General features: G+C 42.2%; 1 protein-coding gene across 4 annotated transcripts in view; it reads left to right on the plus strand.

Annotated features, from left to right (window-relative positions):
• Positions 1–6,145: 6,145 nt before the first annotated feature.
• Positions 6,146–15,356, plus strand: part of SH3BP2 (SH3 domain binding protein 2) — a 37,824-nt gene continuing 28,613 nt past the window's right edge. The window contains exons 1-2 of one of the 4 annotated variants that reach the window (XM_032109622.1): positions 6,146–6,279; positions 14,283–14,379. The gene's annotated coding sequence lies outside the window, so the exon portion shown is untranslated. Of the gene's footprint in view, positions 6,280–6,865; positions 7,057–7,133; positions 7,275–14,282; positions 14,380–15,356 lie in introns of those variants that run through there. The other 3 variants (XM_032109619.1, XM_032109620.1, XM_032109623.1) reach the window with 3 other exon arrangements.

Genomic DNA, 15,356 nt, shown 5'->3' on the forward strand with positions numbered 1-15,356 from the left:
TAACCTAGAATTCCTGGGAGAATACAGTTCAGGTGAAAGGGTTTTGCATGGGAACTTCCCTAACTCTCTTAGAGAAGTAAGATATTTATTCAGCTTTTCTGTAACGCTCTCCTATGATCTTATCTGCCCTGAGGCTAACTTTAAACTTTCATCACATATTGACTCTACTGATTACTTGGTTTGCTTCCTGCACTTGATGCATTTGGGAAAGTATTTACTATCAATTTTTTTGCTTCTTGCAAGTTGTTTTTAAACAACAGTTCTGGCCTATTTTACTTTGCTTTTAAGCCTTTAAAATTTATTATTATATATGTATCTGCATATGCACTGGGTTTTAAAGGACAATGTGATAGATTCTACATCCTTGCAGGATGTAAAATATCTGCTCAGGTTTGCTCAGTTCAAAAGGAGGCTTGCAGTGAGGATACCTGCCAGAAAGATGCTAAAAGCAGTGTTAAAGAGAGTTAAACTGTTAACAAGTATTTGAAGGTAACTGTGGGAGCAACAGGGCAAACATAGCCCACATATGAAGAAGGATTTGAAAAAGGGCATGAGGATGTCATCAAGGTCAAAGAGCAGGATGAGGGTGAATCAGTGTCTTGTTGTTAGGGACCAAAGCTGGAAACTGCCTGGTTTCCCTAGCAGTACTTGCCACCCACACCAGCAACTTCAGGTCCCTCCACCAGGCAGATGTCTGCAAGAGCTCCACGCTTCCTCACAATAGAAGGGTTTTGGTGCTGCTGCAGCCTTCAACCCTGGGGTGCTCCTCCTTTTGTTGCGTCCAAAATAAAGCCTGCTCCTGAGACATGTCTACTTTCGCAGTCTTCTGATGATGATTTCATACCTAAATCCTCCTACATGGTACCGAAACCTGTAGCCACCAAGCTTGCTGGTGTTCATGCCTTCATAAGCATGTGTGGAGCTGAAGAGCTCTGAAAGGTTGAATTCCTATGCTGGGTTTTATGTCTTGCCCTCCACTCTTCTTGGTGTGAGCCATCTTTAAAGGGCTGTAGTTATGTGAGTAGTAATTTCCTTCTGGAAACTTCAAAGCCATGTAACTTATACCGCTTTGACAAGATGAAGATGTTGTTAGTCACCAGCAGCAGACTGGAATTGTTCTGATGATTTCCGTTACCGTGCAGTTTGCTGCAACAGACTGGAAGGAGTAGGAGGAGATGACAGCACAGAGCACTCAAATCATGAATCGTATGTTGGAGGCTTAGCAGTGAGTTATTCGGGATTCTCTGCCCCTGTAGCTGAGGCTATCTTTTGTTTGCTCAGTTTCAAAAGTGAAAAAATCAGCACTTTACCTGGAGACATGTTTCACTGTCACTAAAGATTTGGTGTTTACTGTCATTCTAATTATATGCTTAGTGTGAAACTGGTTACAGTTTGGATTTTAAGGAAATATTCCTTTGGAATATAGGATGGAAACTGATGTTTCTCACTGGGCTTGCCAGAACACAGGTTAGCAGATGAGGTCATGTGGGAAAAGTTGATACTTTCTGCTAACAAGGGCAGGCAAGTCAAGGAAAATACATTCTTCCAGTCTCAATAATGGCCTTCTCCTCACTTAATAAGCATAATCATGAGGATCAAAAATCCCTGCTATCCACAGTGTGGTTATTTCCTCTGAAGATGAGCTGGAGACAGATTACTTTATTGGAACTTTTATGAAACCCTGTTTTTCAAATACTGTTCATGTTCTTTCTAGATATTTCATGCAACTGCAAAAGACGTTAGTCAAATGGACATCCCTGAGCTTCCCATTACTGAGCTCAGTAGTGTAGATGCCAAACCCAAATTATTGCTGCTTCCACAGCACTGGCACACTGAGAGCTGGGCAGGAGAGAGTGTTGTTTGCTGTAGAGGACTGATACAATTTGCTTGCAAATGCAGCACAGCAAAAAAGAAATGGAATAATCTGTGTTACCAGCAACAGTAACGACCTCAGACAGATCACTTTACTCTTGTCCTGCACATCAGCAACTCTGTAATGTTGAAGACAAGGAGGGATGTACTAGCTGTCAGTCAAATATGTTGAGGAAGTATTAGTGAGTTTACTTCCTTAAAGCTTCAGCTGGAAAGCATGACAGAAATAGGCAAAATGCCTTCACGAAGCCTTGCTTTTTCTGGCATGCTTCCTCCATCCCTAATGGATTGTTCTGTCTCTACAGGGATACAGTTGGGCCCTGGTATTGGTTATGTAACAAATTAATTGCAGTATTTGTCAGCATTAAGAAACAACAAAGAAAAGCCAAGAAGGAGGTTTTATTTTTACCAAAGATTTGGTAAAAATCCTATAAACACAACAGAATATTGCTAATTGTGAGAACATTTGCTCTTTTTTACATCTGTTTATCTTTGGAATTTAAATGTTTTTCATGTTTCTCTGGCAATTCTAGTGAACAAAGAGAGAAAAGTACCCTCTTTTTACCTAAAGTTATTGTCATTTTAATGCATGCCTCTTGAGGAGAACAATCAGAATCCTTTTATCTCTTGGAGCAAGGAGGAAGTATGCCATTATTGATGTGTGCTGCCCTGTTACTGAGAAGCCCCATTAGGGCCCCGTGGTAGTGTCTCTGGAGCCAGACTCTGCATTCCCATGGGAGAGCAGCTAAAAGAAAGAGCAGCAAGCAAAATACAAAGTGACCACGATTCTGGGGTAAACAACAGAATGAGAAAGGCCTGAGCATTTTTAAAGCATTAGGTGTGTTGCATATTTAAACAGGTAAGCCAGTCCTGAATCCCACAGTCAGGAATCCTGTTGGAATCACAGTATCAGGTTTTAATCTGTCACTTCTGTATTTTTGTAGTTATATGATCCTCTGATGTTTCAAGCACAATACAAGAATCTGAAATTGGACACAAATGCTTTCATTCCTTGAGACTGAGCATGTTTTTGCACATTTTTTGCAGGGTAATTGGCAGAATACAAATAATCAAAACAAAAAACCCTAGCACCCTATTCTTATTCCCACCCTGGGTTTGCATTTTGGATGGTGCTTGTTTTGGTGGAGACAGCTTACACTGGGCTCCTTATGACTCCTTGTGCCACATGACTGCATAAAAAGCAGGGAAAGGAACTTTCCTGGAGCAGCTCAAAGTGTGTAGTGAGTCATCACAAACGGGAAATCAGGTATAAGCAGAGATTGTGCAAGAAAGAAGAAAGACAGACTGGTGGCCAGAGGTGTCTCAAGGCCAGGAAATGAGACTTGCCAAGTGTCAACTAAATTAGACATGGGAAGGCAATTATAACAAATAAGCCAAGGCTTTGCAAGCACGTTAAAAAACAAGAGAACCAGGAAGGAGGAAGCAGAACCACAAGGCATTGAAGGACAGTGTCTTTCTCAGAATTCTGGGCGAGCTGGTTAATGAACTCACAAAGAAGTATTTTCATAAGTCTGTTAGATTTGGAGTCTAGATCAGCTAAAAATTACTTACTATTTTTCATAATGAGGGTTATGCAAATTCTGTATTTTAGAAGAACAGAGGTGAAATCACTATCAGAACTACAGTCCCTTCAATCCGATTTGCCATATGCAAATTTGAAGAAAAAAAAAAAGATTATGAAGGATGTAGAGATAAATGAGATAAAATAGAATTTCTTTCTCCCTAAGTAGACCATGTCAGACCAACATGACCATTCTCTTTGATAAGAGCATGGATTTTTTTAATATTAAGATTATATTTACTGAAAAAATGAAGTTGGAATGTTTCCTCACAACAGCAGATTACTGTAATTCAAAATGAGTGGGTGGCTTCAATGACCACCAAGCCTGCCAGAGTTCAAGAAGCATTCAGACAATGCTCTCAAGCACATGGTGTGATTTTTGGGGTTGTCCTGTGCAGATCCAGGAGTTGGACTCCGTGATCCTTTGTCTGGTTCCCTTCCAACTCAGGATATTCTATGATTCTATAATTTCAAGAGAATGTATTATGTGAATTGATAAAAGCTTCAGATTCAAGTAATGAGTTTATTAGTTTGAGACACTTGAGAAAAAGCAAGCTCATAAAATAACTATGATTTCCTAATGTTACACAAGCGTGATCCTAAAAAGTACTGGGCACAGCTTTTCCAGGAGGAATGAGTGAGTGTCCAAGTCCTCCCAGCTGGATCACTGCATGCAAATTAGGTCACACAGAAAGCTTAGCTTGTACAAAAGCGGAATTCAACTCAGAAGAGACATGGAGAAGGGCCTGTTACCCTGTAACACAGTTTGTATCAGGGCTTAGCCTTCGGTTTGGGGATGGGGAATATTTTCCTTGCAGAGGACCAAGGGTGCCTTTCCAACACGTTTGGCAGCCCACCCACTAACACGCTCTGCTATCCAGTAATAACATACACAGCAATTTTAATCACGGGCTGTACCCCATAAAATGAAATCACAGGGCATATTCAGCCAACAAAAGGAAGGTTCCCCACACCTACTTCAGCTTAATGCACTAATCTGCTTTCTCTGGAGACTGAAAGTTCTGGGTTTAGTCAGGCAGGAAAATAAACGCTGTAATTTCTACCAACAGTCAGGATGTTCTGACACAGAACTCACACCAAAATCGGTGGAAGAGCTACACTCAAACACTGTTCCTCCTTGTGGTCTTCATATGGGACTTGTGTTACCCAGCCTGCCCAAGGCTGTACACAGCTCTCCGTCTTTGTGCAACAGAAACCTGAGGATGCTGTTGGCTGCAGCTGTGAGAAAGCTTAAGAAACTTGATTTTCCTTAGGCCCTGCCAGTGCAATGCCTTCCTCATACTCAGAAATGGTCTTTCTGTTTACATAGAGACTCCTTCAAATCCAATGGCAGCTGTTAACAGCACTGTGTTTATGTTACAAATTAATCAAAGGTCGCCACCAAACACCATTTCCAGCTTTAGTCAGTCTCTGTTGTACTTTAAACACAGGGATTTTCATTTCACAGACCAAGACCCCTCTCTATTGTAATCAGAAGATGGATTCTCTTTGCTACTTCATACTACAAAGTTCTGTGAATGACCAAGACAAGCACTAATAAATGGCATTGACAGGAAGTATTGCACTACCGCCCTATTTTCTGACCACAGAAGCTACTCTGGTACCGCCATGAAGGTTAAAAGCTTTAAAACTAGGTTGAAGTATTAGATGACTAATCAGTAAAAAAAGCTGCTGCCTTTTATTCAAACAAGCCTCAGAATGATACAATGATCAATGTTTTGGGAATACTGCCTTATTAGATGCTCTCTCATTTACATTCTTGTTACAAAAGTAAATGGAGTTAAAACCGATCAGACTAGTAATATTGCTTCAGATAAATTTTACAAGACAAAAACCACATTTTAAGTTGCTGAACATTTTAAAATAGATTCTTCATATTTTTTCTTATTTTGCTTCTGCATAATTTAAAATGTAATTTTACCTTTTCAATCCTCTGCTCGTATCACAGAATATGCTGAGTTGGAAGGGACCCACAAGAATCATTGAGTCCAGCTCTTGGCCCTGCACAGCACCATCCCCACGAGTCACACCACATGACCAAGAGCATTGCCCAAAGGCTTTTGGAATTCTGTCAGGCTTGGGGCTGTGACCACTTCTCTGGGGAGCCCCTTCCAGTGCCCAACCACCCTCTGGGTGAGGATCCTTTTTCTAATATCTGACCTAAACCTCCCCTGACACATACGACTAAAACCCAAATAAAATTGAAAATACAACCCCAAACCCCTTCTTTTTTTTATCTACAAGAAACCCCACCCCCCAAATACCTGGGATACAATAAAAGGCTGATGGAAAACCAAACAAAATATTGAATGAAATAAAAGTATATCTTATATTAACATTTAACATGTGAGAATGAGGCAAACTTTATCTTATCAAATTTTAAATGTCACCTTTTAGATAACTTAAAGATACCTTTCCAACCATGTAGCATCTCTGTGAGTACAGGTAAGCTGCAGTCTAGCTACCATGGGCGTGAGGAGAACCTGGACAAAATGAGAGTTGAGTGCAGAGGCAACGCAAGGCTCTGTGCGTGGCCAGCCTGGAGCCAGCACGGCTGGTCCGGCCCTCGGCTGTTTCGGACTCGGGCTCCCTCTGCAGTGACCCTGGAGCAAGAAGCCGGGCACTGAGGCGCGGAGAGCCCGCCTGTGTCCATGGAGCCCGGCCGAGCCGGCCATCCCTGCAGTGCTCCAGGCCTGGGGCAGTGCCTGCACGGGCTTCCCGAAGGACACAAGACAGCTGGGACAGTGCCTCCGCGGGCTCCCGATGGGCACAGGACGCTCGCAAAGGAACGTCACCGTTTGCAGGTATGCTACAACCTCTTTTCTCCCTGCCCCTGTTGCCTTCCGGGCAGGCGCCTGTGTCAGACCCTGCTGCCAGTCACACAAAACCCGATCCCCAGGTCACGTCCTCTGGGGCTCCAGCTTCTGGACGTGGTGGAATCACCGTCCCTGGAGGTGTTTAAGAGAAGACTGTACTCAGTGCCATGGTCTGGTTGACACCGTGGCGTTGGGTCATAGGTGTGACTGGATGATCAGGATTCTGCGATGCTGTGCCAGGTGCAGACAGACCCGAAGCAGTGGCCGCCGGGAGCGTTCAGCACAGGCAGCCCTGGCAGAGCCGAGAGGCGGCCGGCTGGGGCCGGACCCCGGCAGAGCCCGGCTGCCCCTCCGGCCCAGCGCTGCCCGCTCCCCGCCCGGCTGCCCGGGAGGGGCGGCGCTCCCCGCCCGCCGGCAGCTCCCAGCGGCGGCTCCCACGGGCGGCGCCGGCGGGGCGGGAGCGGGAGGCGGGAGCGGAGGCTGGGCCGGCCCCGGCAGGTGAAGGAAGGGGCGGGCGCGGGGCGCGCTGGCCGCAGTGGGGATGAGCGGCCGGCGCGGCGGTGGCGGCTGCCCGCGGAGCTGAGCCGGGCTGCGGCGGAGGTGAGCGCCGTGTGCCGGCGGCGGCGAGCCCCTGTCCCAGCGGGGTGGCGGGGGCGTTCCCGCTGCCCGGCCCGGCCCTCGCCCCGCTCGGGGCCCCCCGCGTGTCCGCCTCTCCCGGCTCCTTCCCGCCGCGGCGCTGCCGGAGGGCGCCGGGAAACTCCTCGGGTGAGTCACGGGAGCCTCGGGAAGCGCCGTGCCGAGCCGGCCCCCGCAGAGCCCCGGTGCCGGGCGGGGAAAGCCGCGGGGTGGCGGCCCCAGAGCGGCCGGGTTCCCTGTGCAAGGTGCGGGTCCCGCGGCTCCGAGGGAAACAGCGGGAAGACGCCTCGTGTCTCCTGTTGCATGGGTTTACGCCTTCTGTTCGGTGCCGCTTTGATCACCTGCAGGTGGGACGTGGGATAGAGTCGTCGGTGTGAGTCCGCCCGTGGGGGAAGGAAAGGCTCTTCTGGGGGCGGAAAAACGGTGTGGGTGCTTTCCTTTGGGAAGGGAAGAGTGGAAGAGCTGTATGGCCCACTTGTGTTGAGCTGCAGCTTTGGTGTTGAGTTGGGAGCATCAGGAGTCATTTCCTAGCATGATTCCAGAGATAATAGAAATACATGTTAAAGGATGAAGCAAGGCTTTTTAGAGTTGAAACATAGCAGTGAAACATAGGGTACAAATGCATTTTACAGCATTTTCTTCAGTGTTCCAATCTGCTTTAATCTTGGAAGCCGTCCCCCTCTTACTTGGGTCACATCTGTCACTTCAGTCTAGGTATGAAGTTTGCATCCATCTGCAGGTATAAGCTGTGTGCAAGCTGTGTACTGCACCTCTTGTACCAGGAGAGAGTGAGGACACCTGGCATGTGCTTATTTAATTTGTCAGCTTTTATCCCCAAGAGACCAGTGCAAATTGGATACTGCTATCCCAAATGAATTGAGGTGGTGGATAAATGTTTCCCCTCCTACAGGGGAGGCCTGTCTGCTAAGACCTCTTTTCTGGAGTCTTGATGCTGGCAAAGTACAGGTCAGTAGTGGGACAGAACTGGCCTCGTGCTGTGTCTAAATTCATCACTACAGGTGCAGTAGTTCCTCGTGCATGTCACACAGTCTCCTGCTGATGTGTGCTCTTGGTCTGGCTGTGCGCTGAAGTTTCCTCTTGGAAGTTAATTGCATTAAACTTGTATGTTTCTTACTGTGAAAAGCAAATCTCCACTTTTTCTCTGCTCTTAGGGTTAGCGTGTCACCGGTTATGAAACAAATTTAGATCTGAATAATTATACACCTCTTCTGATTATTTTTGGTTGTATTTGTACAGGAAATGTAGAGCTGAAGCCTCTGCAGTTTATATCTTCCATGTACCTCCTTCACGCTTTAGGCAAAAGCAGAATTGCTGTTTTTCTTTTAGGCATAACACATTTCTTTCCTTTCCTGTGACCGTACTTTAAAGCCATCTTGCTGTTGCAGGAGAGCTGATTAATAGATACCCCTTGCCAATATTCCATTACTGAGGAGTCAGTACTTGGTCAGCTTAGTGGTGGGTTAAATGCTGTTTCCTGTTTGTAATTTTTTTGTTTTAAAATCTCTCAGCTTGCCATAAACTTCTCTACAAAGCGTGACAAACTTCATGCTAAAAGGTTCAGAAAACAAAAAGCTTTTTAAAAAAGGTTATAAAGGAGGGAGATGCAGAGATGACAGTTCTGGAAAGGGTTAAAGGGTTTGAAGTTATCAAAGCAGTAAGAATGAACACACCAAGATAAGTTCCTGCAGAAACCTCAGACAGGGCTGTCTGAGTGAAAATTCCTGTGTTTGAGGCCAATCTGACCAGCTGACTGTGAATCTGTAAACTCCTGCGGAGAACCCCTTGTACTTCAAAGACTGGATTTCCAATCTAATATTGTTGCTAAAAAATTTAGCTAGCCTACAAAAAATGTAAAAAAGGGGGCATGAAAAGTCTCCTTCTGCAATTTCTTAAGTGGATGTGAAGCAGTCTCCTTTGACAGAAAATCAAACATGGCAGGCACTTTGGTAATGAGTGTTAAGTAGAAATGGAAATGCCTTAAGAAGTGTTAACTTATTCTTTACAGCACTGAAACACAAACATGGATGACCAAAAGGCACATACATATTTATCATTTTACCTGTAGGAAAAGTGCCTCTGACACTCAAACCTGGTGGTTGCAGTGTTCCCCTTTGCCCCACAGCCCTTAGGTTGCTGGTGCATTTATTGCTCTGTGTTACAAGATAGCAGTAATAGAGAGGTGTCTGTTTTAACCTGAAAACATTGACTTTGTGTTGGTGGATCCTCTAGTCCTTTTGGCATGGGATGTTAGGCAATGGGTAGCTTATGCTTTTGTCAGAGTATCCAACAGTTTCATAAGTTGTTTGGAATGTGCAGCCCTGCAAATATTGTGTCCATTAATTGTTTCTGGCTTAAGCCCTGATCTTAAAAGTACTTGCAGATGTAAGTAACTCTACTATTTGTAAACTGTTAGTTTGTATTACTGTAGGATCGGGATCTTGGCTTGCTTGCTACTTTTACTGGGCCTTGCAGGAAAGTTCATAGAAGCTCAGACTCTCAGTAGCATTGATTAATAGATCTGTAAGCAATGGTGAGGCCTCCTAACAGCTACCAGGGAACAGCCAGAAAAAATTGGTTTTGTTCAGATTTGAAAATATTAATTGATACAGTGATTCTTCCACAATGTGTTTTGTCTTCTAATAGGGATTTTTTTTTATGGAAGAGAGAAAAGAACCTCTTAGATGGTCATACCTGTATTGTGTAGCTAAGCATTTTTCTGGCCTTTTTTTAAGGTAACCTTAGTTCATGAAGGCATTTCCTCATAACATTGTTTCACAATTGCTTTGGAACCTGTACTGTAGTGGAACAGTGTTGGAAGGGAGTTTGAGAGTGTAGAAATCAGAGGGACTTAAGGCAGCCTCAAAGGTAATCTGAGAAGCACTGATTTCTGTAAATACGGTTCTAAAGGAAATGTGTATTTCTTATACTGTTATCACATGTACATATGTCACTGTCTGTTCCTCCAATATTTATGAACCATTGCTAACTCTTGTTAATCAACACCCTGTCCTCCTATCAATACTGCTTGCTTTATGCTGGAATGACTAAATGAGTTATGCCTTTTGTGATATGATGAGGAAAGGATTGAAGGCACTGAAATTTTCATCAGTATAACTACACTGGGTATGGTTGTAAACTTTAGGAGCTATTTATCATGTTATCAAGCTTATGCATCATTGGCTTGCTTGCTTTAGATGACTAGACTAGAGCACACAGCAGAAATCTCGGTATGCTCTGCTTTTTAAGAGCAATATACTGTCTACACAGTATTTCTTCAAGGTCCGTTTGAAGTTTTTTTTCAATCTTGTCTCTTCTCCATACTCTTCTATGTTGAATTTCTTATTTTTTCCTTACGAAGAAAAGGAGTTGAAGAGTCTACATTTCATCAAACACATGCAGAAATTTGACAACAATTTTTCTCGCGATAAGGGATTTATTTTGAGCAGGGCAATAGTTAGGGGAGAATGCAGAGACATTAATTCCTATGGAAGCAAACCTAAATGTTCTTCTCCCCTTATTACAGCATACCAGCGTAATTGAAATAATCTATTTCTTTTGTTTGTGTGCTAGCTCATTTCCTATAATGACCGAGTTCTTATCTCTTCCAAGCTGGTGTTATTGCAGTGCTTATGCATGTCTGGATATCTTTGGCAGAAAGATACTTCAAGTATCTTCAAGTATCTCAGTGCAGAGAATTACAATTACTCAGAAATCAGACCTTGGCAATACTTATGGCTTCAGCTCCTGCAGACTGTTTTTAGGAGCAGAGAAGGGGGAAGCTTGCATGCTTATTGAGAGGATTCCTGTTGTGTCTTTTTGCTGTAGTCATGGGCTGGTTTAACCAGGCTAATTCAGGGACACCTAATGTGTAGCTAGAACTCTTTCTAAAGTACTTCTGAAAAATCTTAACCTCATGGGAAGTGGATGTGCTGGATCTGTCTCCTAAAACAGCTGTAAAGAGCTGAGCTAGATAGCTGGTGTGAAATAAGTAAGTCTGGCTAAATTTAGGAATATATGCTTGATGGATTTTGTTGCTGGATTAACTTTCATGTCTATGGCTGCCCTGAGGTAGGGAAAGTACACCTTTGCTTCCTTGCAATCTTTTATTTCTGGAAAAGCCACAAGTAAAACTTCAGGAAATCTAGGGAATGCTTGTTTTCATCCTCTTAATGTTTGAAAATTCTTACTGTTCAGCTGATTATGGTTAAAGCTTTCTGGATTTTTATTTTCTTTATGCTAAGTTATAACATCAACTGAAAAACTGTCCATCATTAATCATGTATGATCAGAATCACTTCCATCCTAATGGAACTGTAGGTACATTTGGATCATTAGATCTGTTCTGTCTTCTAGAAAATGTGTATGTCTAATTCCAACCCAGCTCTTCTAGTGTTAATTTGTCAAAGAAGGAACTTCCCGATTCAAACTAACTTTATATCCTTACATTTTTAAAAGGTAAACACTTTTCTCTTAGTTAAATGCAACCACTCTGCTCTAACTTAGAAAAACACGAAATTTGTTTTGGTCATGGTAAACCATTTCCTTGGATATCTTAGGGCAGGAATACAGGAGTTTGGTGTTCTTTTCTTTATATTTTGACTGATTAATTTATGTAGGTGGTGCTACTATGTATGGTAGTGTGTGACCACTTAAGGATGACTTTGTTAATTCCTGATTATTCCTCATTATTCAAAGTGGATCTAGGTGCTTACAGAGACTTTCACTCTCTCATGAAGCATTTAGAAAAATTAATGCCTGCACATACATTCAAGATCACTTTATGAAAACTTTAGAGTGGTGCATTTAAACAGATTATGGTTTTTGTTGCTTGATGTAGTAGACATTGCAGCTAAACTTTGTTAATGTGTGCAATACCTTGACATGTGCATGCACAAAGGACTTGCATAAAACACTTCTTTGATATTCTTGATTGTTTCGGTGCAGGGACTATATTGCAATCCCAAATAGAAAAATTATTGGACATATTTAAGCAAGGCTCTTATTTTGTTATCTCTTCACCTTTGCCATAAATGAGCGCTAGGAGAAAGTTGGATTTATGCCTTTAATCATGAACGCTCTTGTAAGGAGTCTTCAAACAGGAAATCTTTCATGCCAGATGTTTTCCTCTAAATATGAAAATGGAATTTCTATTGGAGCTCATATGAGAGCAACAACTGAGTGAAATATCACTCTTAATTTTTTTAAAAATCTGGTGGCCATGCTGAGTAATATTTAACCTTTTTTGGAGAGTACAAAACCCCTGAAATTATAGAATTCTATTGCTTCTGGCAGAAGCACTGTAAAAGTATGCAAAGGTCATGTATGAGGTCCCTAAGAAGAAGATGATGTCTGTATTTTAAGCAAGCATGTTTTATTCACTTTCCTCCCATGTGCCTGTATTGTATGTTTTAATACTTTCCTCTAATAGGAAGGATAACATGCAGCTTTAAGAAAACAGAAACTGAAATCCCTCAGCATAGTAGGCCTTAAAAGAAGCAGAGGAGAGGCAGTAATATGTGCACCAAAAATTTAGTTATATATGCAGTTCTTAGAGTTGGCTTGTTAGTATTTTATGTTCCAGTTCATCTCCTGTCTTAACTGATTTGTCATTTTCTAGCACCTGGCTTAAGACTGGTTACCAAGTTCCAGTTAAGAGATTGGTCCCAACTTGCTATAGGAAAACAACCTGCATTTTGGAGTTTGAATGATATTCATTCTTGCTTCTGGCAGCACTTGGAAAGAAAAGACTGGGAGGCAGTGGCACCACTGTGCATGTCTGGAACTGTTGCTACCTCAGAGATCTTTCTTTGTCTAAGTGTTGACAAGAGAGAGATGATGGGAAGTGTGCTGCAAGACTCGTCATGAAAGGTGATTTGTGCATAACAGACATGACTAAAGGCAAAAGATTTCTCATTTTGAAGTGTAGCCAAGTAAACAAGAGGAGAGCAAATTGTAGAAGGAAGTAGGAGAATTTAGTATCCCTAGGCTTAGTACTTGTATGGTCAAGAAAATGAAACAAAACCATACTGGGTGGTGGAAATAGAGTCTGCATGAATGGGTTCTCTCTCTTAAAGGACAAGAATGTGAATTTAGATTGGACTTCAGTGCCCTGAACTCCATTGTTACTCAGTGTAAACGTACTTTTTCGTTGTTCGGGTTAGCCAGCCTGGAACTGCCAGCTGAATTGCATCTTTCGGTGTTGTTCATTGGCTGTAACAGATGGAAATAAGGTCAGGTCTAGTTTAGCTGGCAGTATTCCTATTTAGGTGAACCATGAACCTGTGCTGTGCAATTTAATAATTAATTGTTAAACAAAAGCAAAGCTTCATCTTCTATTATCATTGAGTTTTTCACTTAAAAATATGCAAAATAAAAAACAGGAACCCTTGGAAGAGGGAAATCTTACTTAACATGTCAGTTCCCACTTCCGTGTTCAGTTCTTCTCCAGAAAAAATAAGCTTCGTACTCTCCAGCAGAGCTTTAGTCTGCTGAAATCAGTCACTGAGATGACTTTGTCTGTACTAATGCAGCACTTCAGGGCAGCATCTCAGATCCTGAAATAGATTTTAATAAATGTAAAAGTATGTTTTACTAATTTTCATTTTTCATGTAACAACTGCTTAGTAACAAAAAAGGAAGAGGAGAGGTGGAAGTAGAGTGTCGTGAATACCTTGGTCTCGTGTGGTGAAATATGTCTTGTAAGACAAAAAAAAAAGTGGTTTTGTAGGAAGCTTTGTTTCCTTGTTCTAATTTTAACTCCAGCTACTGTAGTGGCAGACATTAATCATCACTCTAGAAACAGTCATTTTTACAAATACAGTTTTTTAAAAATACTCATAGAATTAGCAATTAGTTTTTTATTTGTGATTTCTTTCAATATCTTCATGTTAATCTTATTGCGAGTCAAAATCTCTTTGAAATGGTCATCTCATGTTTCATTAGTTCTTACATGATTTTACAAGACCTACCATACTTCTAAACATCAACTTGGGTGATGGACAATCTCTCTATTGGTGTACTTGTAAAACTTGTTAAAACTCTACTGCAAAGTAAAAAGTTTTGGTTTAAGTGCCACACCCTTACAAATTCCACCTCGAAGTCTACCTAGTTCCACTTAACTTCATCAGAAGTTGCATGCATCCAAGTGCTGAGGTTGGTTTTCAAACCAGACCATAGTTAACCTTCAGAGCTAGTTCCTGCAACCAAGCAGCAGAGGCTTGAATTATTAGTCTCTAATCTTGTGACAACCCTACTAAAAAGAGTAAATCATTACCTTGATGTTGCTTAACAGTAATTCTATTACAACATATCACATAATTGTTTGCTTCTCCTAGATCAAGCTGGAGCTCTGAAGTGACTTCAGTTCAATGTGTTACAACTGCAGGACAGTTATTTCCTCAAGTGGAGCAGCTCTTCTCTCGGAGCACTGTGGTATGACTGAATATTGGGTTTGCATTACATAATATGTATTGTCTCCTAAACCTTTTACACAGACCTGGTAGTCACTGTTTTCACTAAGCTGTGTACTGAAGTCAGCTTCTGGTATTTCCTTATACCAATAAGACTGTACACCTTAGATACATAGGCTTGTGTAAGAGCTACCCATCTTTCTTTGTGTTCTGTTCTGTACCTCTTCCTGGAGGGATTAGCTTCTTTTCCCTACTGGTTTGTTGGGGTTTTTTTTTGTGACAATGATATAAAGAGAAATTTAGCATAAAGAAACCTGGACTATGACAGATCCTACAGATCCTACTGGCAGATGAAAGGCTTATAATTAGCGCATTCAAAACTGATCTGTAAGCTTGACTAATCAAAATAAGGCACTTTGAACTATGTTTGGGAAAAAAGTAACCTGGCTTGCACAGCTGCTGAGCATCTGCAGCTGTTAATTGCCTTTAATCAGTCAGGCTTAAACATTCAAGCTTTCCACTGTAATTTTTCAGTCAGTTAATCAGCCTCCACTGTGATGCCAGGTAGGCATGTTTCCAAAGCACTGTGCATTTTAAGAGAGTGAAGTGGGATTTGTGTATATAGACTTTTGTACACATTGCGTAGGGAAATACAATTTCTGCTGTCAAAGTGGGTGTAGCACACACAGGAGCACGGGTCTATCAGTCCTCTGAAGTCTCTGTTTGATGTCTATGAAAGAGTCCTTACCTTCAGTATGTAACTGGAGACTTGCATTAGGACTAGGTGCATATAGGTGAATATATTCATCAGAATGCTCACCAGAAAGGCTTTTCTGAGAAGACAAAACACCCATTGCAGGAGGGGCACACAAGTCTTACTATAAGATTAGTAGTTTTCTTCCTCCTAGAGAATTGCAAGTAGAAAACTGTGTTGGAAAAAAAAAAATAATGAGGTTATATACAACAGAGTTGTCATCCTGGGTTTAGGAGAACCCAAAC

The sequence above is a fragment of the Corvus moneduloides genome, chromosome 5 (genome assembly GCF_009650955.1).
Source record: "Corvus moneduloides isolate bCorMon1 chromosome 5, bCorMon1.pri, whole genome shotgun sequence".
Lineage (NCBI taxonomy): Eukaryota > Metazoa > Chordata > Aves > Passeriformes > Corvidae > Corvus > Corvus moneduloides.